This window comes from Osmerus eperlanus, chromosome 14, assembly GCF_963692335.1.
Source record: "Osmerus eperlanus chromosome 14, fOsmEpe2.1, whole genome shotgun sequence".
Taxonomy (NCBI): domain Eukaryota; kingdom Metazoa; phylum Chordata; class Actinopteri; order Osmeriformes; family Osmeridae; genus Osmerus; species Osmerus eperlanus.
In genome coordinates this window covers 10,858,886-10,883,892 of record NC_085031.1, presented here as the reverse complement: position 1 = coordinate 10,883,892, position 25,007 = coordinate 10,858,886, and the positions used below count along the sequence as shown (strand labels likewise).

Below are 25,007 nucleotides of genomic sequence, written 5' to 3'. Positions count from 1 at the left end.
GCTGCTGAATGATATCCATATACAGAGCACCAGTAGTGTAGTGGTATCATACAAGATTCCCATTCTTGTGATCCGGGTTCGATTCCCGGCTGGTGCATCTTTATATATTTGGATCCTGAATTTGTCACGAATTTCACCTTTTGTGAAGTTTCTCTCCAAAGAAGAGTCCTGAGTTGCTTATTAACTTTCACACACAGAGCACCAGTAGTGTAGTGGTATCATCCAAGATTCCCATTCTTGTGATCTGGGTTCGATTCCCGGCTGGTGCATATTTATATATTTCGATCCTGAATTTGTCACAAGTTTGACGTTGTGTGAAGTTTCTCTCCAATGAAAAGTCCTGAGCTGCTGAATGATTTCCACATACAAAGCACCAGTAGTGTAGTGGTATCATACAAGATTCCCATTCTTGTGATCTGGGTTCGATCCCCGGCTGGTGCATCTTTATATATTTGGATCCCGAATTTGTCACAAATTTCTCGTTGTGTGAAGTTTCTCTCCAATGAAGAGTCCTCAGCTGCTGAATGATATCCACATACAGAGCACCAGTAGTGTAGTGGTATCATACAAGATTCCCATTCTTGTGATCCGGGTTCGATTCCCGGCTGGTGCATCTTTATATATTTCGATCCTGAATTTGTCACAAGTTTGAAGTTGTGTGGAGTTTCTCTCCAATGAAAAGTCCTGAGCTGCTGATTGATTTCCACATACAAAGCACCAGTAGTGTAGTGGTATCATACACGATTCCCATTCTTGTGATCTGGGTTCGATTCCCGGCTGGTGCATCTTTATATATTTGGATCCCGAATTTGTCACAAATTTCTCGTTGTGTGAAGTTTCTCTCCAATGAAGAGTCCTCAGCTGCTGAATGATATTCACATACAGAGCACCAGTAGTGTAGTGGTATCATACAAGATTCCCATTCTTGTTATCCGGGTTCGATTCCCGGCTGGTGCATCTTTATATATTTGGATCCTGAATTTGTCACGAATTTCACCTTGTGTGAAGTTTCTCTCCAATGAAGAGTCCTGAGTTGCTTATTAACTCTCACATACAGAGCACCAGTAGTGTAGTGGTATCATACAAGATTCCCATTCTTGTGATCTGGGTTTGATTCCCGGCTGGTGCATCTTTATATATTTGGATCCCGAATTTGTCACAAATTTCTCGTTGTGTGAAATTTCTCTCCCATAAAGACTCCTCAGCTGCTGAATGATATCCATATACAGAGCACCAGTAGTGTAGTGGTATCATACAAGATTCCCATTCTTGTGATCCGGGTTCGATTCCCGGCTGGTGCATCTTTATATATTTGGATCCTGAATTTGTCACGAATTTCACCTTTTGTGAAGTTTCTCTCCAAAGAAGAGTCCTGAGTTGCTTATTAACTTTCACACACAGAGCACCAGTAGTGTAGTGGTATCATCCAAGATTCCCATTCTTGTGATCTGGGTTCGATTCCCGGCTGGTGCATATTTATATATTTCGATCCTGAATTTGTCACAAGTTTGACGTTGTGTGAAGTTTCTCTCCAATGAAAAGTCCTGAGCTGCTGAATGATTTCCACATACAAAGCACCAGTAGTGTAGTGGTATCATACAAGATTCCCATTCTTGTGATCTGGGTTCGATTCCCGGCTGGTGCATCTTTATATATTTGGATCCCGAATTTGTCACAAATTTCTCGTTGTGTGAAGTTTCTCTCCAATGAAGAGTCCTCAGCTGCTGAATGATATCCACATACAGAGCACCAGTAGTGTAGTGGTATCATACAAGATTCCCATTCTTGTGATCCGGGTTCGATTCCCGGCTGGTGCATCTTTATATATTTGGATCCTGAATTTGCCCCGATTTTCACCTTGTGTGAAGTTTCTCTCCAATGAAAAGTCCTGAGCTGCTGAATGATTTCCACATACAGAGCAGAAGTAGTGTAGTGGTATCATACAAGATTCCCATTCTTGTTATCTGGGTTCGATTCCCGACTGGTGCATCTTTATATATTTGGATCCCGAATTTGTCACAAATTTCTCGTTGTGTGAAATTTCTCTCCAATGAAGACTCCTCAGCTGCTGAATGATATCCACTTACAGAGCACCAGTAGTGTAGTGGTATCATACAAGATTCCCATTCTTGTGATCCGGGTTCGATTCCCGGCTGGTGCATCTTTATATATTTGGATCCCGAATTTGTCACGAATTTCACCTTGTGTGAAGTTTCTCTCTAAAGAAGAGTCCTGAGTTGCTTATTAACTCTCACACACAGAGCACCAGTAGTGTAGTGGTATCATACAAGATTCCCATTCTTGTGATCCGGGTTCGATTCCCGGCTGGTGCATCTGTATATATTTGGATCCCGAATTTGTCACAAATTTCTCGTTGTGTGAAATTTCTCTCCCATAAAGACTCCTCAGCTGCTGAATGATATCCATATACAGAGCACCAGTAGTGTAGTGGTATCATACAAGATTCCCATTCTTGTGATCAGGGTTCGATTCCCGGCTGGTGCATCTTTATATATTTGGATCCTGAATTTGCCCCGAATTTCACCTTGTGTGAAGTTTCTCTCCAATGAAAAGTCATGAGCTGCTGAATGATTTCCACATACAGGGCAGAAGTAGTGTAGTGGTATCATACAAGATTCCCATTCTTGTGATCTGGGGTCGATTCCCGGCTGGTGCATCTTTATATATTTGCCCCGAATTTCACCTTGTGTGAAATTTCTCTCCAATGAAAAGTCATGAGCTGCTGAATGATTTCCACATACAGAGCAAAAGTAGTGTAGTGGTATCATACAAGATTCCCATTCTTTTGATCTGGGGTCGATTCCCGACTGGTGCATCTTTATATATTTGGATCCTGAATTTGTCACATATTTCACGTTGTGTGAAGTTTCTCTCCAATGAAGAGTCCTGAGCTGCTTAGTAATTCTCACATACAGAGCAGAAGTAGTGTAGTGGTATCATACAAGATTCCCATTCTTGTGATCTGGGTTCGATTCCCGGCTGGTGCATCTTTATATATTTGGATCCCGAATTTGTCACAAATTTCTCGTTGTGTGAAGTTTCTCTCCAATGAAGAGTCCTCAGCTGCTGAATGATATCAACTTACAGAGCACCAGTAGTGTAGTGGTATCATACAAGATTCCCATTCTTGTGATACGGGTTCGATTCCCGGCTGGTGCATCTGTATATATTTGGATCTTGAATTTGTCACAAATTTCACGTTGTGTGAAGTTTCTCTCCAATGAAGAGTCCTCAGCTGCTGAATGATATCCACATACAGAGCACCAGTAGTGTAGTGGTATCATACAAGATTCCCATTCTTGTGGTCTGGGTTTGATTCCAGGCTGGTGCATCTTTATATATTGGGATCCCGAATTTGTCACAAATTCCTCGTTGTCTGAAGTTTCTCTCCAATGAAGAGTCCTCAGCTGCTGAATGATATCCACATACAGAGCACCAGTAGTGTAGTGGTATCATACAAGATTCCCATTCTTGTGATCCGGGTTCGATTCCCGGCTGGTGCATCTTTATATATTTGGATCCTGAATTTGCCCCGAATTTCACCTTGTGTGAAGTTTCTCTCCAATGAAAAGTCATGAGCTGCTGAATGATTTCCACATACAGGGCAGAAGTAGTGTAGTGGTATCATACAAGATTCCCATTCTTGTTATCTGGGGTCGATTCCCGACTGGTGCATCTTTATATATTTGGATCCTGAATTTGTCACGAATTTCACCTTGTGTGAAGTTTCTCTCCAATGAAGAGTCCTGAGTTGCTTATTAACTCTCACATACAGAGCACCAGTAGTGTAGTGGTATCATACAAGATTCCCATTCTTGTGATCCGGGTTTTATTCCCGGCTGGTGCATCTTTATATATTTGGATCCTGAATTTGTCACAAATTTCACGTTGTGTGAAGTTTCTCTCCAATGAAGAGTCCTGAGCTGCTTAGTAATTCTCACATACAGAGCACCAGTAGTGTAGTGGTATCATACAAGATTCCCATTCTTGTGATCAGGGTTCGATTCCCGGCTGGTGCATCTTTATATATTTGGATCCTGAATTTGCCCCGATTTTCACCTTGTGTGAAGTTTCTCTCCAATGAAAAGTCCTGAGCTGCTGAATGATTTCCACATACAGAGCAGAAGTAGTGTAGTGGTATCATACAAGATTCCCATTCTTGTTATCTGGGGTCGATTCCCGACTGGTTCATCTTTATATATTTGCCCCGAATTTCACCTTGTGTGAAGTGTCTCTCCAATGAAAAGTCCTGAGCTGCTGAATGATTTCCACATACAGAGCATAAGTAGTGTAGTGGTATCATACAAGATTCCCATTCTTTTGATCTGGGGTCGATTCCCGACTGGTGCATCTTTATATATTTGGATCCTGAATTTGTCACAAATTTCACGTTGTGTGAAGTTTCTCTCCAATGAAGAGTCCTGAGCTGCTTAGTAATTCTCACGTACAGAGCACCAGTAGTGTAGGGGTATCATACAAGATTCCCATTCTTGTGATCTGGGTTCGATTCCCGGCTGGTGCATCTGTATATATTTGGATCCTGAACTTGTCACAAATTTCTCGTTGTGTGAAGTTTCTCTCCAATGAAGAGTCCTGAGCTGCTTAGTAATTCTCACATACAGAGCACCAGTAGTGTAGTGGTGTCATACAAGATTCCCATTCTTGTGATCTGGGTTCGATTCCAGGCTGGTGCATCTTTATATATTTGGATCCTGAATTTGTCACAAATTTCACGTTGTGTGAAGTTTCTCTCCAATGAAGAGTCCTGAGCTGCTTAGTAATTCTCACATACAGAGCACCAGTAGTGTAGTGGTGTCATACAAGAATCCCATTCTTGTGATCTGGGTTCGATTCCAGGCTGGTGCATCTTTATATATTTGGATCCCGAATTTGTCATGAATTTCTCGTTGTGTGAAGTTTCTCTCCAATGAAGAGTCCTCAGCTGCTGAATGATATCTACATACAGAGCACCAGTAGTGTAGTGGTATCATACAAGATTCCCATTCTTGTGATCTGGGTTCGATTCCCGGCTGGTGCATATTTATATATTTCGTTCCTGAATTTGTCACAAGTTTGACGTTGTGTGAAGTTTCTCTCCAATGACAAGTCCTGAGCTGCTGAATGATTTCCACATACAGAGCACCAGTAGTGTAGTGGTGTCATACAAGATTCCCATTCTTGTGATCTGGGTTCGATTCCCGGCTGGTGCATCTTTATATATTTGGATCCCGAATTTGTCACAAATTTCTTGTTGTGTGAAGTTTCTCTCCAATGAAGAGTCCTCAGCTGCTGAATGATATCCACATACAGAGCACCAGTAGTGTAGTGGTATCATCCAAGATTCTCATTTGTGTTATCTCGGTTCGATTCCTGGCTGGTACGTTTTTATATATTTGGATTCTGAATTTGTCACAAATTTACCTACTTTGCCTTTTGCACTGTTTTCAATTTTCCACATGGTGACAGTAGAGTACTGTTTTTGCTGGAGGCACTAGTTGCACTGCAGCAGACCGACAGGGAGACAGAGTCAGACAAGGGGAAATATTGAGGGTTAGAAGGATAGTTTAGAGGAAGAAGATATTTTGGAGAATACAATAAAGAGAGGATAGACAGAGAAAGCGAAGTCTGAAGGAGACAAACGTAATGGGTACAGCTGGATGATGTTGTCACGGTCACTTGTAGCTTAGTTGTCGTGGAGATGGTGATGAAAGACAGCCGCCATTATATGGGCCTGTGCGTGACCAACAGCATACAACCAGATCCACCCTCGGGACAGAGGTGTTTATGTGCAAGGTCAGAACACGATGTGTGTGTGTGTGTGAATGTGTGTGTGTGCTTACATCTATTACAGACCTTTGTGTTATGGCATCAGAAAATTAAGTGTGGCTTAGCATTGTGGTGTTGATACCCCCATTGGCCCTTCTGCAGCTCATACCTACAACACAGTGAGAGGGGACGAGAAGGGTTTGAGTGTGTGTGTGTGCGGAGGAAAAGTGTGCATCTGGATCTGGTTAGGTACCCCAGGAAGGGGAGAAACATGGTAGCCACTCTCTTTAATTTCCCCCCAGTTCTCTGCCTGAGTCCAAACACACAGGAGGGGGAAGAAGGCCATAGCCTCACAGAACAGAAAACTGCTACTGAATGTTAGAGCAGAGGAAGAGCTCTGAACGATCCATCTGTGACAGTGATGGGATACAGAGAACTAGATCATATGGTAAACAATTTAGAATAGCTGAGCCAAAAATACACAAATACTAAAAGACATATTGATTTGTGTCCACATTGAATCAGAGACAAGCATATATGCTGATCAAGTAGAGTCTGAGGTTTTGGAAAATAAGTGGTCTGTCGAACATGGTAATTAAAGGAGAAGACATTAGAAGGGAAATCATGTAATTTATCCTCCCTTTGCTGTACGCCAACCCTCTCCTTCCTAATGTGTGGTCCTCGCAACCCCAGTGCCATTCAGGAATTTTTCCTTTTGGGGGCAGTATGGAGGTTGAGTCCTAGTTGTGTGGAAGTGGATTCCACAAACATACTTTAAAAAATTATTATATTCAGCTTTGCACGTTTAATATTAACAGTATTTAGACAGATAAAACAAGTTTAAAGTAATCTGTCTCACAATTAATAAAAAATAATTATGGCTGTGTATTCTCTTTTGTCCTCACTCTGGGAGCCACACAAGTGAGATTGTTTTACCGTGCCCTAACACATGAGGGAAACCAAACCGGCGTGATTGGCTCTCTCAAAGTTTATGGTTTCACAGTTTTTCTACAGATCATTTGCAACAGATGATGAACGGTGTGCATTGATTGTATTGGATCTCGCACACACGATCATCTAGAGTTTAGAGTCAAAATTAGACTTTTATGAGAATGAACTACAATCATAATGAAAAGCCAATCGTCTTGTTCGTTGTGTTTGGCTACAATCCCTTCAAATAAGCCCAGAGATTTTGCAGATGTCCATAGTTTGAAAGAAGCCCTTCCACTCCCATTTCCAAAGGCACTTGTTCCAACTGCCCAAGAGCCATGGCACTGTTTAGTGAAAGTAAATGAAAATAATTGAAATGCAAAGGAAATAAATATGGAAATGATTACCTTCAGTGGAGTTGGTCTGAACTTGCATGTGTGAGTATGTATATGTGTGTAGGTACGTGTGTGTCTGTGCGTGCTTAAGAGTGTGGGTGCTCTCAGTCTTATCCCTGTTATTGATGGCCAGCCTCCATGGTTATGGGGAGTGTTAAAGCCTCCCTGTAGAGCCTTGTCTAAACCCTTAGATCTGCTGTCTCCATTTATACACACAGAAACAGAAAGCCAAATATCCCCTTCACCGATAACAGGTTAGACTGATAGGAAGAAAGGAAAGGAGAGAGAAAGGGAGGGAGGGCAGGGAGGAGTGGATGGCTGAAGTTAATCAGTTGTAAAACAAAGGGATCAGTTAGGGGGAAGTAAAGCCTCTACTGGAGAGGATGGTTGTGTGGATTGTGTATGTGCTCTGTGGGGATACTCAAAGCCCCACTTCTCTTGTGAGGAAGCCTTTCATAACTTCTGCACTGGCCAGCTGGTTTCAACTGACCTCTCTCTCTTTCTCTCTCGCTCTCCCTTTATTTCCTCCATTCTCTCCTTTTCTCTCCCTCTCTATATCTTTTGTTCCTCTGTCCTGGCAAGGGATTCATATGAATAATAATGCAGAAGAAATGCAGAGAAAAAATCCACTTGACTTTGGACAACACACACACACATCTATGGGGCCTAGGGCAGGTGTGTGCCTACTGTTTAAAGGGGGAGAGGGGTCAAAGGTGCAGTCTGTTGTGCAGGGTGGTGGTGGTGGGAGGGGGTGGTATGGGGAGTTCGCAAGGCCAGCCATTGCTCCGGGGTTGGGAAGGGAAAGAGGCGTGGAGGTGGGAGAGGAGGGTTTAAAGGAAGTAAGGGGGGACAGAGGGCGAGCGGGAGAGAGAGAAAGAGAGAGAGAACGGACTGGAGTGGAGTGGAGAGGAGAAAGGAGAAGCCCAAATGAAAAACACACGCCAGGTCAAACATGCTACCTCTAGTCTGCACAGAGATCAGGCAAAGTATGAGTGTGTGAGCATGTGTGTCTTTGTTTACGTAATTGTGAATGCATGCAGACAGGAAGTCTAAAATCGAACACTGTCTCTATTTTACTTCATTCTGATCTTCAGTCTCCCCCTCCTCTCCCTTTGCTCTCTCACTGTTCTCCTCATTGCGGTTACTAGGTTAACAGCGCAAGAGCTGTATCCATTTTCAGCTGTACAGACCTGCATGACGTCCAACCAGAAAGCCTCTACTGGCACCAGATAAGGAGATGTACCAGAGAGCCAAACCAACATTCACCCAGGCTCCCTGAGCCTGCATGGCTGTCAGTAGGCCTCTGCCAGGGGGATGTGTTTTCAGGAAGTGTCAGCCGATGATGTCATTTTTAATCTGACTGATAAAACATCTCCATGTGACCATATACAGAAATCTGACTTCTCATTGGCTGCGTTGTAAGATGACTTTGATTGGCCGATTTCAGGGACAGGTCAGGGCTGTGTCTCATCCTTATCTGTGGGAATGTTGATATTTTAGCCCAACTTTCACGCTCGGGCATACACACAAACATACACACACACATACTTTCGGACATAATTCCAATATTTTCCATGGCGTTTGATGTTTATCTAATGATAGTGAAATGAAATAGTAGTTTCATATTTGGAGCTGTCTGTGTTTATATGGCAGCCATAAATCCCCTGGTGTGTGTGTGTGTGTGTGTGTATGTTCGTCTGCTCTTTGACTGAGTAATAAACCATCTTGGAGCTTTATGTCTCTTAGATAAAGGCTGTGGTTGGAGAAAAAAAGGGCAAACAGCGAAGGAGAAATGTTGCTATGAATTTCATGTTGCAGAAAAAGGAATTCACTTATGAATAAGTATCGAATAAATAACAAAGTAACAGAGCCAAAGCACCAAACTAGCATTTTATTAATTTAAATGATTTTTTTGTGGTTCTTTGTGAATGCTTGTCTGTGTGTCTGGCTGTCTCCACATCTGGCTATCTGATTCCTTGTTTCTGAGCGTGCTGTGGTTCAAGTTATCTGAAATTCTACTGAGCTTATGCAAACATGATGCCTTCAGTAAGCCACCAACAATCCACCACTGTCTTGTGGGTGTATCTATCCAGGCGTCATGTGCCTCTGACACATGCACACACACACACACACACACACACACACACACACACATGCATGTACACACACGTACACACACGCACACACACGTGCATGTACACACACAAACCCACAGCTCACCAGTGGTCCTGTTGAAAACTAATGTCAATCAACATGCGTGTGAATGTCAGATGATATATATATCATATACAATATACAACCCGTCCACAGAGATAGAAGAGAGAGAGAGAGAAAGAGAGGGAGAAATAGAGACAGAGAGAGAGAAAGAGAAAGAAAGAGGGAGATATGGAGACAGAGAAGAGAGAGAGAGAGAGAGAGAGAGAGAGAGAGAGAGAGGATGGGGGCATATAGAGGGCAGAGAGAAAAAGATGGAAAGAGAAATAAAGAGAGAGAGAAGAGGAGAGAGAGGGAGGGCAAGAAATAGAGGGAGGGAGGGAATGAAAGTGTCCACCTGTCCTCATGTATCAGACCATGGTAACACTCCCACCGTTAGTAATAAATAAACCTTCCCTCCCAAGCTGCACTAAATACCTTCAATATCTGACCTTAAGCTGTGTGTGTGTGTTCTGCACAGAGTCTCTCTCTCACTTATACTATTTTACAGCCACACACACTCTCTCTCTTTCTATGTCTTACACTCAGTAATATAACAGGGTTTACTAGAGAGGCCTACTCCATCTAATCCACATGCCCACAGTCCTGTGCCAATTATCTATCCAGTACTAAATACACCATAAACTGTATGTGTGTGTACGTCTGTCTCAAGGAGTGCAACCTGCCGAAAAACATACCTGAGTAGAAAAGGGGAGTTGAATCCTTAGTTCTAATGAATTTTGTGTGTATGCACATAAATCTACGTTTGTTTTTTGGGTTTGTCATTCCTCACAATTGGCTCTAATGTGTGCATTGGTTTCTGGCTGACACTAATAGACCACACAGCAGGCCTGTGGTGCGTGTGTGTATATGGGCGTGTGCACATGTGTGTACACATAAGAACTCCTAAAAATCTTGAATCAAATATTGTCTGTGTGTGTGGCCTTGTGTGCTCTAACTTATATTTAAGTTTTTCTTTTTCATATGGGGGCAGAGAGCAGCCTACACTGTTCCCCGTTAAATAACAAATAAATAAACTAGATATTAGAGGCTGAATATCCTACCCCCTCTAAAAAGATTTATGGAGTACCCTGTAACATGTGTGTGTGTGTGTGTGTGTGTGTGAATCTGTGTGTGTGAATCTGTGTGTGTTCAGGATAGAAGGGCACATATGTGGGCATATATGTGCTGGTGTGTGTGTGTGTACAGTAGGAGCAAAACAGACAGAAAGCAAATGTGTGTGTGTGTGTGTGTGTTGATTTATAGAGTGTGTAAAAGAGTGACTAATATTGGCCATGTCATCTCACACATTCCACATTCCAGACAATTCACATTAGGAGCCAGGAAGGGCTGGGGAAGTCTGGGTGGTGTGTGTGTGTGTGTGTGTGTATGTGTGGGTATAGGTGTGTGTATGTGTGGGTATAGGTGTGTGTATGTGGCAGCAGAAACTGCAGTTTCCTCAGATTATATAGTTCTGACCTAAGGAAATAAGGGACTACCTGAAGATAATCTTCCCACACTCTGCAGGAAGATGTGTGTGTTTTCATGCGTGTACAATATACTACATTTGTGTGTTTCTGCATGTGGTTCAAAGTGTTTTGAAATGGAAGAAAGTTCCATTGTGTTGTGATGAATATTGTGCATGTTTGTGTGTGTTCATGACAGTTGCATGCGTCTGCATGTGCAGGTCTGTGTCTGTACAGTTCCACAGTTGGCGAGATGTCCTCCCTGGCTTGTCTTGGGGAGCAGCTGATACTGAGTGTGTGTTTGTTTGTGTGTGTGCGTATCTGTTTTAGCGATGCATGCATGCGATTCTCAGTGTCTGTGTGTATGTGTGTGTGTGTGGATTTACCGTCTGTCGGGCTGGGCTCTCCTCACCTCATAACTCGTGGACTGGATGCTGGACCCTGAAAAAGGCCCTCAGATAGAAACGGCATCAGGGAGGCACAGAGAGTACAGGCACGAGCTTTATCTATAATGAGGTCAATTCACTTTCATTCTCACTCTCTTTCTCCCCTCTCATCAATGTTCCCCATGAACTCAAATGGAAATTCAAATTCAGTCTGCTTTTCAAGTAGTTGAGTTTGGCGTGTGCGTGTTTGTACGTGTGTGTGTGTGTGTGTGTGTGAGAGAGACACAGGTGTGTTTGAAAAGAAGGATATTGGAGGATTGACTTAAAGGTTTGCTGATGGACAAGTGGACGTCAGGACCTGAAAAATAGGAAGGACTGTCTTCTGAGTGTGTGTGCGTCTGCGTGTGTGAAAGACAGGGAGAAGGCTCAAGGCTTTAAAGGGATAAAAGTGACTTTTCTGTCTCCTTGGATATGATGGAAACGTGATGTGAATAATCACTACACACACATACACAGACCATACGGCTGCTGACAATTTTACACTTTAAGCAGTGTAGGGGCCAAACTGATGGATCTTTTGATAATACGTATTTTCCTAAATGGTGCAAAACTGAAGATTATGGCCTAAATATTAGACTTTGTGAACATTGGGTGACTGTGAGAGATATATATTTTTTAACAACTGTATGTCCTCTGTGCTTATGTTTTTGTCCCATCATGTACTGGTCCAGTTTTACTTGGAGGTGAGTCTGATGTGAAAACTGAACGACTTCTTGATTGTTCTTGTGGACAGCCAGACTAATTATTCGATACAGACTGTGAGTCACAGGAATTCAGCCTGCTGGATTGGTCAGTCTCCTCTGAAAGGTGATCAATGTGTCTATGTTCCGATCGGTCACTTGAATGTCCCCTTGGGGAGAACAGTCACCACAGAAGACCTCTCTATCTCCTTTCCTCTCTCTCTCTCTCTCTCTCTCTCTCTCTCTCTCTCTCTCTCTCTCTCTCTCTCTCTCTCTCTCTCTCTCTCTCTCTCTCTCTCTTCTCTCTCTCTCACTCTCTCTCTCTCTCTCTCTCTCTCTCTCTCTCTCTCTCTCTCTCTCTCTCTCTCTCTCTTTCTCCCTTTCTCTGCCTCTCTCACTCTCTCTATCTCCTTCTACCTCCATATTTCTTGCTACCTCTCTCTCTCTCTCTCTCTCTCTCTCTCTCTCTCTCTCTCTCTCTCTCTCTCTCTCTCTTCTTCCTCTCTTTATCTCTTTCTCCTTTCCTCTCTCTGTCCCTCTCTCTCTCCTTCCTCTCTGTCCCTCTCTCTCTCTCTCCCTCTCCCTTCCTCTCTTTGTCCCTCTCTCTCTCTTCTTCCACCTCGCTATCTCTTTCTGCCTCTCTCTCTGTCACTCTCTACCTCTTTCTCTTCTTCTCTCTGTGCATGCTCCCTGCATGTCTGCATGCTTTGACAGTAGGACTGAAGGGAGAATGAGTGTTTCTGACACATGGTTTCACTAAGACTCATCTGGAAGTCTGCATAGTTTGGAGCAAACAGACAGAAGAGGGAGGAGAAAGATAGAAAGAGAAAAAAATCCATTCTTCAAAGATTTATGGTAAAAAAACATTATTGTTTGCAGCGAATCTATGATGAAATCTCACCTCAGGATTAGCCGTGTTTGTGGGTGTTGTGTGTGTGTGTGTCTGCTGTTTTGGAAATTTTAGAGTGACTTCATGCCTTTCCCAGTCCTCCAAGCTCTCTCAAGAAGTGAACATCCGCGTTTCATTTGTGTCCATGTTCCAAGTGAGTTCATTTGTTCAACCTTTAAGATGAATTTGAAGCGTTTAGTAAGTAAACAACTTCAAAGTAAGTATTTGAAGCAAATTGTCATTTTGTGAGAGAACTCTCTCTTGTTCCGTCTCCCTTTCTCTCTCACACACTCTCTGTCTCTCTTTTGCTCTCTCCTTGGAGCTCCTGCTCAGCTGGACTTGTGCCAGTATTACCCAGAAAGCCATGCTGTGTGACCTTTTGCAGTGTTGACCTCGGGCCAAGTTTTAGAGTCACCAGGGCAGTAGCAGGCGTGTCCCCTGTAGGACCTGTTCGTGTGTGTGTGTGTGTGTGATAAGGACGCTAGACTCACTTGTGACTTAGTTTGATCTGATCAATGTGAAGGTCTCACTAAGCCTCTGGATAGGCCACTAACATGCTATTTGAACACACACACATACATATTTCTTGTTTGGCTTCCGTGCAGGCGGTCTGAAGATGATGGTTCCCATGGTGACGGTGTTCCGTTCCGAGTGGTATTTTCCAAGTCTGGAATTCTCCTGGAAGTCCACTTTGATTTGAGTGGACAGAACTACCCTAGGGAGGACAATCACTGACCCTGGAAAACACACACATTACACACACATGCAGACACACACACACACACACAGGTCGTGAGTTGTCTTTACAAGGTCCGTAGAGAGACTGGGCTGGAGCAAGGTTGTAAACCTTTCCTGCACCAGAGTGTCTTAGTCATCAGACTAAGAGAGACTGTTGAGCAGGGCTCTCATGGACATACTGTGTGTGGGTGTGGGTGTGTGTGGGGGGTGTGTATGTGTGTCCACAGACTTATCGTTCTCAATCCAGGTTTACTGACACATTTATTAACTGTCTGAAAAGTCAGCTGAAAGAGCTGTTATTGCAGCTCTACCAGGCACATGGTCAAGACGAGAGAGAGAGACAGAGAGAGAGAGAGAGGCAGAGAGAGAGAGACAGAGAGGCAGAGAGAGAGAGAGAGAGAGAGAGAGAGAGAGAGAGAGAGAGAGAGAGAGAGAGAGAGAGAGAGAATCAGGGAATGGTACGTATAATTTGGCAGTAGTTCATGCAGGAAAATAGTTTGGTTTTAAAAAGAAAGAGAGTAAGATTTGAAAGCATGTAAGAGGGAGAGTGTGTGTGTGTGTGTGTGTGTGTGTGTGTGTGTGAGAGAGAGTGTCTTGTACAGATTCCATTCATTCTTGGAACAGTAATTTCCTCTGTCTTGATTGATGACTGTCGTTAAACGTATGACAAAAGAAGCAGTTAGCACAGGCTCACCTGAGGGAATGGAGTGATACACACACACACGCGCACACACACACTGCGGGTCAGAGGTGATGCCGAGGCAGAGAGAGACAGACACAACAGCGACAGCCAGGGAAAGCGATACCCGACCAGACACCGGATCTTTGATATTAAATGTCTCCTGTCTTTTCAGGGTGAGGTGAGGAGATGGCTCGAATGTTGCTTCTCTTCCTGAGGGTGGGCAGCAGTGACTCCTCATCTCACTCAGCTCCCATTCTGAAGCCTTTTTTTATGGAAACAATTTTTTTCCCATCAATCATCATATTCCAAATCCAACACCCAGAGAGGGGGGAAACAGGGAAAAGGATAGGGATGACTTCCGTTCGCATACCGTTCCTGGAAAAGATAGTATTACAACCTGAAGCAGCTTCCGTTTAACACATTGATACTACTTTCCTTATTTCCTTATCGCAATTAGCATGAAGCCTAGTTACACTGCCGATGGATTTGTCAGCCTTAAAAAAAAAACAGGGCCAAGTGTTTTGCAGGGTGTGGCTGAGGGTTGAAAGGTGCTGATTTCCAACGGTTTCAGAATTCAAACACTGTGATGTCTAACCTTTTTTTAGTAAGGCTAGCACACAACCCAAAGCATCTTGTGGTCATGTTGTGGTCACGGTGTGGTTTTGATTTCTTTTGTCAAAATGTTATTATTACAGCAATAGTTGACCCTCCCCCAACCCCCACCATCCTCACACACCCCAGGGGGCGTCTTATCTATGTGATCAGCAGGTGGGACCTCTCTCTCATGTGCGCACGGACGCGTGCACAAAGGCACACACGCGCACATAAACACTTCAGGTTAAATACCTGAGAGCCAAGCACCGCATAACTGCCACCCCCCTCACCTAATACACACACACACACACACAATGACACACTTACGGTCCACTCACACACACACACATACCTGGGAGTCAAGCGAGCATATCCAGGCGCTTTCAGCTCCAACCCACCCTTTCTCAATTTATTTCAATAAGACATGAGCAAACACACACACGCAGATCCCCAAACTCACCGGACCATTTAACACACTCCTGGAGAGTGTGTTAAAGTGTGGAGCATCTCTGTCAGACTCACACAAACACCTCCTCCCATAAATGACCAGCTGATATTGAAATTCAGATGAAATGGAAGTTGTTGTTCTTCTGGTTCCAGACTCTGGTGGTATTCAGTTAAGAGCACTGACCACACTGGAAAACCAAAGAATAAAGTAGCATGGAGTACAACTCTATTTCCCCTGCGAAACAAGCTACAATGCCCCAACCAACCAACCAACCATCCATCCACATACACACACACACACACACACATATAGTACACACAAACACCCCAGCCAGTGAGTGACAGGAGGAAGGTCTGGGAAGGTTGGCATCATAAATTAGATTAATTTACCTGCATTTATTCAGCTGGGGATTCAGCATGTTCATTTTCAGTGCTTGCTCACTTGTCAGTTGTGGTTATGCACAGGTTGTCAGAGTAAGACATGTTTGGTCTGTGTGTGTATGTCCAGATACCAGATATGGTAAGCATGCAGAGGTGAAATGAAATCACTGGATATTTTAACATGTCTGTCAATCAGAGTTTTTTCTGGAGCTTGTGTGTGTGTGTATGTGTGTGTGTGTGTACCTGGCTTAAACAGCCTCTTGCTAACTGATATGAAGTTTGACATTTCATTTACTGTTCCAGACCCCCAAGGTTAATAATGTTTCCCAAAGCAATCAGGCCACACCACGCACAAACACTCACACACACACACATACGTCCTGATACATACAAAGACACACATACTGCAGCATTTCGATCATGTTAGTCTATTTAAGCAGCCACAAATAAGATGTCATTTTAAACCAGGAATTTTAAAGCATTAAAAAATGTCATCTCCCACTCCAAGTTCATTGCACAACAAGACCATCAAGAAGATCTCATCCATGGCTATGGATGGAAAGTCCTTTCATGTTCTTAGAGCACACACAAACACACACACCAGACACACACAGTGATGGTTTCCATAAATTAGATATCCATTTATACTGAGGCCCTCCAAGAACAACACAACAGCTAATATGAACATGCCTTGATTTCCACACACACACACACACACACACACACACACACACACACACACACACACACACACACACACACACACACAAAGGCCCACTCAGCTGTGGCAGATACATAAAACGTGGTCTGTAAGTCTGAACTTTATCAGGGCCATCGTCAATGAACTGTGTTGTTGATGGAACTAACAGCTAGGATCATGAACAGGTGGAGAAACCAAAGGTCCCACCAGAACAACAGCACGGATGGGAAGGTCATGTTAGCATTAATCAGCACGCATATCTTCCACATTACTCAATAACATGAGCCAATAGATCAATAGGTTTTTCTGCTCCCATTGGATCGTTGTTGCGAATCACTTCCTTTATCAAAGACATGCGTGAAGTATTGTTTCAAGCTAGGAGAGTTAGTGCTTTTGGCAAAGGAGCGAGCTTGCTGAAGGAATGAGATGACTGGGACTTGGGGAATGGCGGAAGGAGGGAGTTAGGAAAAGAGGAGAAGTAACAGAGGGGTTGAGGAGAGGGTGGTCTGAGAGCATTAAGAATGTGAAGTTTCGGGGGGCCTCTGTGTTTTGGGGGAATGATGGGGGAGATGTATAGGGGAGTTTTGTATTGAAGGAGTTGCAGGTGGTGGTGGTGCTGTGTTTGTGTGTGTGTGTGTGTGTGTGTGTGGGGGGGGCGGTTAATGTGTGTTTGTGAAAGTGTATTTCTGTGTGTGTAATTGCATGTGTGTATGTTAAGGTTAGGGGTAACTAATGTGTGTTTGTGTGTATATTTTTGTTCGTGTGTATAGTGTGTTAGTGTGTGTATCTTGTGCGGTACTGGTCTTGGCCAGAGACCGCTTTCCTGACCGGCATTAGATTTCAACCACATGGAGAACCGGAGTTAGATCAACCTGCACCAGGGACAGAGGAATAGAGGGATTGAGAGATGGAAGGATGGAGAAATAAAAATGATAAGAAAAAAAACTGCAAGGCAAATTTCATTGAACTGGAGTCTCCACTCTCTGTGCAAAGGGAAGTTCACTGAGAGGAGGAGATGGAGAAGGAACGAGAGAGAGAGAGAGATAGAGAGAGAGAGCGGTTGAGGAAAAGCGAGAGTCACTGCTGGGGAACACTCGGAACAGTTGTCTGCGCAACAATCTAAAGAACGCTCACAAATGCACACATGAAGTTAGCAGAGTTTGTTAGGGGGCACGGTGACTTCTATGGAGCAAAGTCGGTTGTCCAAGCAGAGACAGGGTAACAGATACGCGTGTAATCAAATCCACCACGCCAGGGGCGCGTTCAAGCGCCAAGCTCTTTACAAGCCAAATTTATACAAATGGGCCTCTTTTGTTAGCAGGATACAATACAGCTGCTCAATTTACTGTTCTGTTCCAACCTCACGGACGGACAGACACACACACACATTAAAGTAAGGTGGAGGAGTAAAATCAATAGGCCTTACTCACTGCAATGTTCCCTGTTAGAAGTGTAGCTGACGTCGACAGTCCAGTAACTGACAGCTGTTAAGATGAAGGATGGGCAGATTGCTGCCCAGGCTCACTGCTGGACGTTCATAGGACAGGGAAGGTGAACAGTGTGTGTGTGTGTGTGTGTGTGTGTGTGTGTGTGTGTGTGTGTGTGTGAGTCACTGCACCCTGTAACAACGTTGTGTGTGTGAGTGAGTGCATACTTTATGGTAGATGTTGCTATAGCACCTGGGGCTCTTTATTAGAACAGTAAATTGGAGAGTGTTTAATGGGAGGCTTAACTAGGGGACACCAGACGGACTGGTTATTCCATCTTGGACACACACACACACACACACACACACAAACACTTCGAATTGTCTCCCAAATGACCCACGACACTAGGAGGGAGACACACACACAGATTCATGATCCATTATAAAATACACATAGGATTCACACACATTCACACAAGCCAGTGCTACATGGAACTGTGGCTTTCCTTCAGGGTCAAGCACCTCTACATCAAACACATAAACCAGAGCTGCAGGTTTCCACTTGGGTCTTCCAGACCTGGGAGCATTGGGCTGTGCTGTCTTCTAGTCATTCTGACCCAAACACGCCTGACTCTGCTTTTCAGGCAGTCTTTGGAACAATGTGACTTTGGTTATCGTACAGAGCACTCTACAAGTGGCCCCTCCTTTTCCTATTTGGCCTTGTCACTAGTTATCAACATCGTCCTGCATTTCTTTCTTTCTCTCTCTCTCTCTCTCTCTCTCTCTCTCTCTCTCTCTCTCTCTCTCTCTCTCTCTCTCTCTCTCTCTCTCTCTCTCTCTCTCTCTCTCTCTCTCTCTCTCTCTCTCTCTCTCTCTCTCTCTATCTCACACACACACACACACATTCCCTACACACACTTGTATCTGTCTGAAAGCACACTGACGTGTCAGAGCTGGTCTCTGGGTGGTGTGTTTACCCTGGGAGCTGTCAGAGCAATGTGTTGCTTCACATACGCCGTGACAAAACCTCCGGCTGAGATTCACTCATCTGACACATACATACATACACAATCACACTCTTCATAATATCCTCTGTCAATGCTGGGAATGTAGTTGTCATGTTTTTCTTGCCATGAGTGTCTTTGTGTGTGTTTGTGGAGGTTTGTTTAGACTATTTCTGGTCTGTGTTTTCTGGAGTGATGAACTGAGAATATCCTGTCAATACGATACATAAACCTAGAAGTAGTATTTTCTGTCACTTTCTCTGTTTCTGTTCTTCATGCTAAGAGCTAACTTTGATAAACTAACTAACAGCATTAGCCGTTCTCTTTTAAGAAAGAGCTCTCACTTACAGTGTTGTCACTAGCTTGGCTCCTGTCCTTCATATAAGCTGTGATGTAAAAATACACATACATATGTACACATCCACACACAGTGTCATGTCGGGCCTACTCACAGGGTGTCTGCATGGTGGTTTGGATGACCTTATGTGGTTAGTGATGATAGGGTTTTGATGTGCTCTTAACTAAACTAAGGGGGTCAAATGGCTGAGCGGTTAGGGTATTGGGCAATTAATCAGAAGGTTGCTGGTTCGATTCCTGGCTATGTGATATGAAGTTGTGTCCTTGGACAAGGCACTTCACCCTACTACGGGGGGAATGTCCCTGTACTTACTGTAAATCGCTCTGGATTAGACTGTCTGCTAAATGACTAAATGAAATGTAACTAAACTGATAGTGAGCCAGCGGTTAAACCAAAACAACGACCAGATTTGCTTGTACACACACACACACACACACACACACACACAGAGAAAGGCAGCAGTTACAAGATAGCAGAGACAACATGTGCATAGATGCTGGCGGCAAAAAAAAAGTTGCTGCATTAACATTAACACATTAGCACATTAAGCGAATACCTTGTCTGCATTGTTTCAGTATCGCCATGCAATATTGTTGACTGAGTGTTTGTGCATGCGCACACTTGTGTGTGTAAGAAGTTGAAAGGTTTTAATGGTGCCATAATGGTGCTCTGTCTGTCACCCACACTTAAAAGGAAGAATTCTTAAAATGAAAGATCTGAATGGAGAGGAAGCATATGTTACATGGATGTGTGTGTGGGTGTGTGTGACTATTTGTGTATATTTTAACACCCTGTTAAGTTCATTCCAGCATGATGCCTCTGAACGCAATGGGTGTTCTCAGTGTGTGTGTGTGTGTGTGTGTGTGTGCTCCTTCTTGGTAGTCAGTGCCTGGCAGTTTGCCTGGGTTGTAATATTGAACATCGAGGGGTTTTATGGTACCTTGCTGTCTGTATCTTCTCAGATATTCTAAGTGTGTTTCATGACCTCAAACAAAAACAAACGTAAAAACAAACACAACCTGCAACCCATTGCTTCTAACTGGTGGTGTTTTAACAGATGGTTTTCTTAGTATTCAGTCTACTTACGTAAGCAACATATTAAAGTGTTTGTGTGTGTATGTGTGCGTGTATGTGTGTGTTTGGGTTGGTGTCTGCTGGTCTCTGTACATGTGCATGTGTTGAGGCACATGCATTTTTCTTTGAAAAGTGTATGCATGTGATTGTTTGATCCATGTAAATGCATGCGTCAGTCTTTATGTGCATGTATGCGCATCCAGATGTGTATGTGTGTCTGAATACATGCTTATAGATGTGTTCATTCAAGTGTGTGTGTGTTTGTGTGTGTGTCTGTGTGTTTGTGTGTGTGTGTGTCCCACTGGTTTCTATGACCCCCAACCAGCCTTTATCAAGATAGGTTTAGTGATACTGTCCAAGTCAGAGAATGAAGGAGACCATGTGATCTTTATTCCCCACACATTCCTGCTCCCATCAGAGAAAGGAAACCGTCACCTTCTCACTTTTTTCCATTCTTTATTACTTTCTTTCTTTCCTTTTCTTTCTTTCTTTCTTTCTTTCTTTCTTTCTTTCTTTCTTTCTTTCTTTCTTTCTTTCTTTCATCTGTCTGTCTGCCTCTCTCTCGATCTCGCTCTCAGTTGGTGTGTAAACTCTCTCTGGGCGTCGTCTGCCCAGCTAGGACCTCTAACCTCTCTGTTGCTACGGCGACCAGTGACTTGAAGGAGGATGATTGGGCAATGTGTGCAAGGTGCCTTGTTGCAAAGGGAGATGGTAGGCAGCTGGGCGGTTGGTCTGTGTGTGTGTGTTTGGTGCCGAGGTGAGGTACGCTTTTCCAAAGATGTGTGCCAGTGTTTTGACCACCCACCCCACATCACCCCCACCCTCAACCCCCCCCCCATCTGCTGTGACTCACCCTAGCCTGTAAAAGTCACACACCCAGAACATTGTCCAGAAAACACTGGGCGTGTGCATAGTGTGTGTATCACCCTACGTTCTGGAAAGCTGTATGTGTGCATGTGAATGTGTGTGTGTGTGTGTGTGTAAAACTGTGTGTGAGTTCAGGGGGGTTATGGCCTCTGGAAGTCTCTCTGTAGGTGTGGACTTTAAAGCTCTGAAAACAGCTGTAATTACATTGTTACAGTACGCACACACACACACACTCTCACACACACACACACACATGCTGGAACGTTTTGAGGGTAAAATCCCATTTGTCGGAATTACAGTGACAAGAGGTATTAACCCTAAGTGTCAACGTCAATTTGGCAGGAGAACTCTTGCACGTTATCCTGCTTTGGCCAAAATAATGTTGGCTGAAAAGACCTCACTGACAGAAACCTAACACATTATTTAACAGTTTTTAAAGCTAAGCAGCCATTTGGACTGTGTGTGTTTCCATATCAATGACTTTTGTGATTATTTTAGGATTTACAGTGGTTGGCAACAGGTATGATTTAAAAAAATGATCTTCATTATTCATGCCGGTGTAGACTGAAGGAGTACGTGTGTGTGTGTGTGTACTTATCATTGTTGTGTTATTTCAACATATTTCACCCTTGTTTTAACACCAGAACAACACTTGCCACTTTGCTTCAAAACCACATAAAAAGGACACACACACACAAACACACACAAACAAACACACACAGCCACACACTAATTAAACATTATGGCATCTGAATTGCATGTCACAAACACTCCTATCTTAGCCAGAGTGCTAATGTCAGCTTCTGGTGCCACACACATGCGCCTGCTATCATTGCACAGCAATTATCGCACTGTAAATGCCACTTATCACCCAAACACACTGCTGAGGGGCTGACTGCCACATACAAAGACACACACTCTCACACATATAGATACACACATAAATAAACCCACCTTTCAGATACACAGACAAACACAAAGATGCACACACACACACACACACACACACACACACACACAGATGCACACACACACACCCCGCCAGGCAGTTTCACATCAAGAGTCTTGTCTTCTGTACTGCTCTGTAAAAATGCAGTGTGACAAAAAATCATTACCTGAAGGCACGGACTGTGTTTGTGTGTGTATATGTTCATGTGTGAGTATCTGGTGTGTGTGTGTGTTGGTCAAGGGGGACTGGTTCTGTCAGAGTAAATCTGGTTAGTACAATGCCAGGAGGGACAGAAACAGACACACACATCCAGCGTGTGGGGAGAGTGTGTCACCGACACATTGTCAGGGGGCGCTAGAGGACTAATGCATTGTATCAGACTGCCTGGTACTTGTTAGAGGCCATAATGACAATGTGGGTAAGTGTGTTTTTGTTAGAATATGTGTGTGAGTGCAGATGTGTGTCAAAGGAAATGGGATCTGTGTGTGTGTGTGTGTCTGTGTGTGTGTATATGTGCGTGTCTTTGTGTGTAGGTGTGTGTGTGTGTGTGCCAGTGCTAGTCGTTGGAGGCGACAAGAAAGTAGCAGGATGGCGGTTAAGCTAACAGCATGTGACAAGGTTATGGAACATGGGGGTTATTGGCAGCTCACTGACAATTTGACCCACTCTCAAACTTTCTCTCTCTCTTTCTCTCCTTTTCTCTCTATTTCAAACAGGCCTTTGAAAATACCCCAAATCCTCCGATTTATTTTCCATGTTGCACAGTTCAAGTGGAAGCCAGAGTGGTTTAGAGCTTCATTGTGGTTCAGACGTTCTGGGGTCCGGTCCTAAAGGTTGTGCTGCGGTGTTAACTCTTGTGTGGTGTTCAGGTCCGTGGGACCAATTTTTAGTGTTTACCAAAATATTTTTTTTCCCCAACCTGAGACTTCTGGTTCTTGGCTCATTTCCTGTCAAGAACTAAATACATTTCCATTCAGTGCACCCTTCTACTGATTTATATTAAATGTGATGTTTCGGGTCCACTAGACCTGGGGGTGATAAAAGAATGTGTGCGGGTGAAAAAACCCGCCTACGAACTACTGCATGTGTTAGTGTGTGTGTAGGGGTAGTGTAGTGTGTTTCTACGTGTGTGCGTGCACATCTGTCCATGAACACTAAATACCGACACACAGTGTATGACCTCATAAAAGTGCGCCTCAGGGTCTATGCAGGTTTCCAAGCTATAACTTACCATCATTACCCAATCATTAGACCCCAGGTTAACCCTACCATAGCCCTTAATTAACAGGTCAATTACCAGATCTACAAGCTATACCAAATGATAACATGGCCCTCTCCATGATACAATACATGTATTTTGGAAATCTTGAATAGGTTAAGGTTAGGGGTTGGCATCACCCTAAAGCAGACTCTCTCAACTCTGATCCTCAGGGACCCCCTGCCCTGCATGTTCTGGATGTTTCCCTGCTCCCATACATCTTATTCAAATGAAGGGGTCATTATCATAGAAGCCTGATAACGACCCATTTGATTTGAATCAGGTCTGTTGGATGAGGGAAACATCTCAAACCTGCAGGGCAGGGGGGAATGAGGACCAGGGTTGCGTAAGTCTGCCCTAAAGTGTCAGAACACACCATGACTTCAATTCTCCAAGGTGATTCAATCTACAAACTTTAGGCTGTGATTTAGAAAAAGTTATGATCCCATTCTGCCTGTGAGGACTGACTTCCAATCAGATAGTTCTTTTGACTTGTGAAGAGAAGTTGTATGAGTAATAGTACTTGCAGTACTAGGTTAATGTAATGAGTTGTGGTCATGTTTTGACGGACACACATTCCTGAAACTTCCATCTGGTCTGCCTCAGGACACTCTCTGAAGACTACTGGTCTTAGCACCACTGTTTGATGGCTGCTCCCTGGTGTAAGTGTGTGTATGTGTGTGCGTGTGTGCGGAATGCGGAGCACGCTCTTTTCTCCTTGCTCTGGGCGTGACACTGTACGAGTGGAACAGGTCAGCTGACTAGGTTGCACACACACACACACACACACACGCACACACACATCCTTGTGGCGCCCTGAAGTTAGCCACACCACCCCGTTTGTAGGGTTGAGGTGGGAGGCGAGGGAGGGAAGGAAGGAGGAAAGGAAGGGTGAGGGTTAATGAGGAGACAGGAGACATGGAGGGCTGAGGCCCTTTGCAGCACATCACTGTCTGAACCAATCTGTTCCACATCTCTGAGCGTGCTGCCCTGCACACGGAGAGAGGGAAGACTGGAGGGGGTGGTGGGGTGTGTGTGAAAGAAAGAGAAAGAGAGAGAGAAATGTATATAGAGAAAAGTAGAGAAAGAGGAAGATAGGGAGAGAGGGAGAGGTTGGGAGTGGGAGAGAAAGTGATGTGAAGGTCGCTGTTGAGTTTTAAAGCGAGATGAAATGAAGCGATGGGAGGAGGTGGGAAGGGAGGTAGAGAGGAAAAGGAATGGAGGAAGGTGGAAAGGACGGTAGAGAGAGGGATGGATTGAGGTGGACAGGGACGGAGGTGGACAGGGAGGGAGGGAGGTGGACAGGGAGGGAGGGAGGTGGACAGGGAGGGAGGTGGACAGGGAGGGAGGTGGACAGGGAGGGAGGGAGGTGGACAGGGAGGGAGGGATGGAGGGAGGTGGACAGGGAGGGAGGGAGGTGGACAGGGAGGGAGGGAGGGCGATGGAGGTTACAGGGTAAATGGGATGCAAGCTCACGCCTGCATGTGTTTAAGATGGATGGCCTGGTCTTTATTTGGTCTCAGTGGAACTGCTGTCAATTCCACTGTCACACATGCACACAAGAATGCACAACATCAGACACTGATGAAATGCCGACAAGCAGGGCTAAGATACAGGAACTAGGGGCTAGGATACAGGGACTAGGGCTTATGTTACAGTAGCTACGGCCTTGGGTACAGGGACTAAGACCTAGTATACAGGAGTTAGGTGCTAGTGGCTAGGATACAGGAGCTCAGGAACAGG

At 44.2% G+C, this 25,007-nt stretch overlaps 22 non-coding genes across 22 annotated transcripts; all 22 read left to right on the top strand.

Annotated features, from left to right (window-relative positions):
• The first annotated feature begins 26 nt into the window (after positions 1-26).
• Positions 27-97, top strand: trnag-ccc (transfer RNA glycine (anticodon CCC)). The gene has a single exon. It is a non-coding gene; the product is annotated as a tRNA-Gly (tRNA).
• A 101-nt stretch (positions 98-198) lies between these two features.
• On the top strand, positions 199-269 carry trnag-ccc (transfer RNA glycine (anticodon CCC)). The gene has a single exon. It is a non-coding gene; the product is annotated as a tRNA-Gly (tRNA).
• Positions 270-370: 101 nt separating this feature from the next.
• On the top strand, positions 371-441 carry trnag-ccc (transfer RNA glycine (anticodon CCC)). The gene has a single exon. It is a non-coding gene; the product is annotated as a tRNA-Gly (tRNA).
• Positions 442-542: 101 nt separating this feature from the next.
• trnag-ccc (transfer RNA glycine (anticodon CCC)) lies at positions 543-613 on the top strand. Its single transcript has one exon. It is a non-coding gene; the product is annotated as a tRNA-Gly (tRNA).
• A 101-nt stretch (positions 614-714) lies between these two features.
• On the top strand, positions 715-785 carry trnag-ccc (transfer RNA glycine (anticodon CCC)). The gene has a single exon. It is a non-coding gene; the product is annotated as a tRNA-Gly (tRNA).
• A 101-nt stretch (positions 786-886) lies between these two features.
• Positions 887-957, top strand: trnag-ccc (transfer RNA glycine (anticodon CCC)). The gene has a single exon. It is a non-coding gene; the product is annotated as a tRNA-Gly (tRNA).
• A 101-nt stretch (positions 958-1,058) lies between these two features.
• trnag-ccc (transfer RNA glycine (anticodon CCC)) lies at positions 1,059-1,129 on the top strand. Its single transcript has one exon. It is a non-coding gene; the product is annotated as a tRNA-Gly (tRNA).
• Positions 1,130-1,230: 101 nt separating this feature from the next.
• trnag-ccc (transfer RNA glycine (anticodon CCC)) lies at positions 1,231-1,301 on the top strand. The gene has a single exon. It is a non-coding gene; the product is annotated as a tRNA-Gly (tRNA).
• Positions 1,302-1,402: 101 nt separating this feature from the next.
• Positions 1,403-1,473, top strand: trnag-ccc (transfer RNA glycine (anticodon CCC)). The gene has a single exon. It is a non-coding gene; the product is annotated as a tRNA-Gly (tRNA).
• Positions 1,474-1,574: 101 nt separating this feature from the next.
• trnag-ccc (transfer RNA glycine (anticodon CCC)) lies at positions 1,575-1,645 on the top strand. The gene has a single exon. It is a non-coding gene; the product is annotated as a tRNA-Gly (tRNA).
• A 101-nt stretch (positions 1,646-1,746) lies between these two features.
• Positions 1,747-1,817, top strand: trnag-ccc (transfer RNA glycine (anticodon CCC)). Its single transcript has one exon. It is a non-coding gene; the product is annotated as a tRNA-Gly (tRNA).
• A 273-nt stretch (positions 1,818-2,090) lies between these two features.
• Positions 2,091-2,161, top strand: trnag-ccc (transfer RNA glycine (anticodon CCC)). The gene has a single exon. It is a non-coding gene; the product is annotated as a tRNA-Gly (tRNA).
• A 101-nt stretch (positions 2,162-2,262) lies between these two features.
• On the top strand, positions 2,263-2,333 carry trnag-ccc (transfer RNA glycine (anticodon CCC)). The gene has a single exon. It is a non-coding gene; the product is annotated as a tRNA-Gly (tRNA).
• A 101-nt stretch (positions 2,334-2,434) lies between these two features.
• trnag-ccc (transfer RNA glycine (anticodon CCC)) lies at positions 2,435-2,505 on the top strand. The gene has a single exon. It is a non-coding gene; the product is annotated as a tRNA-Gly (tRNA).
• A 604-nt stretch (positions 2,506-3,109) lies between these two features.
• Positions 3,110-3,180, top strand: trnag-ccc (transfer RNA glycine (anticodon CCC)). Its single transcript has one exon. It is a non-coding gene; the product is annotated as a tRNA-Gly (tRNA).
• A 101-nt stretch (positions 3,181-3,281) lies between these two features.
• On the top strand, positions 3,282-3,352 carry trnag-ccc (transfer RNA glycine (anticodon CCC)). The gene has a single exon. It is a non-coding gene; the product is annotated as a tRNA-Gly (tRNA).
• A 101-nt stretch (positions 3,353-3,453) lies between these two features.
• On the top strand, positions 3,454-3,524 carry trnag-ccc (transfer RNA glycine (anticodon CCC)). Its single transcript has one exon. It is a non-coding gene; the product is annotated as a tRNA-Gly (tRNA).
• Positions 3,525-3,797: 273 nt separating this feature from the next.
• Positions 3,798-3,868, top strand: trnag-ccc (transfer RNA glycine (anticodon CCC)). Its single transcript has one exon. It is a non-coding gene; the product is annotated as a tRNA-Gly (tRNA).
• Positions 3,869-3,969: 101 nt separating this feature from the next.
• On the top strand, positions 3,970-4,040 carry trnag-ccc (transfer RNA glycine (anticodon CCC)). Its single transcript has one exon. It is a non-coding gene; the product is annotated as a tRNA-Gly (tRNA).
• Positions 4,041-4,472: 432 nt separating this feature from the next.
• On the top strand, positions 4,473-4,543 carry trnag-ccc (transfer RNA glycine (anticodon CCC)). The gene has a single exon. It is a non-coding gene; the product is annotated as a tRNA-Gly (tRNA).
• Positions 4,544-4,988: 445 nt separating this feature from the next.
• Positions 4,989-5,059, top strand: trnag-ccc (transfer RNA glycine (anticodon CCC)). The gene has a single exon. It is a non-coding gene; the product is annotated as a tRNA-Gly (tRNA).
• Positions 5,060-5,160: 101 nt separating this feature from the next.
• trnag-ccc (transfer RNA glycine (anticodon CCC)) lies at positions 5,161-5,231 on the top strand. The gene has a single exon. It is a non-coding gene; the product is annotated as a tRNA-Gly (tRNA).
• The last annotated feature ends 19,776 nt before the right edge of the window (positions 5,232-25,007 follow it).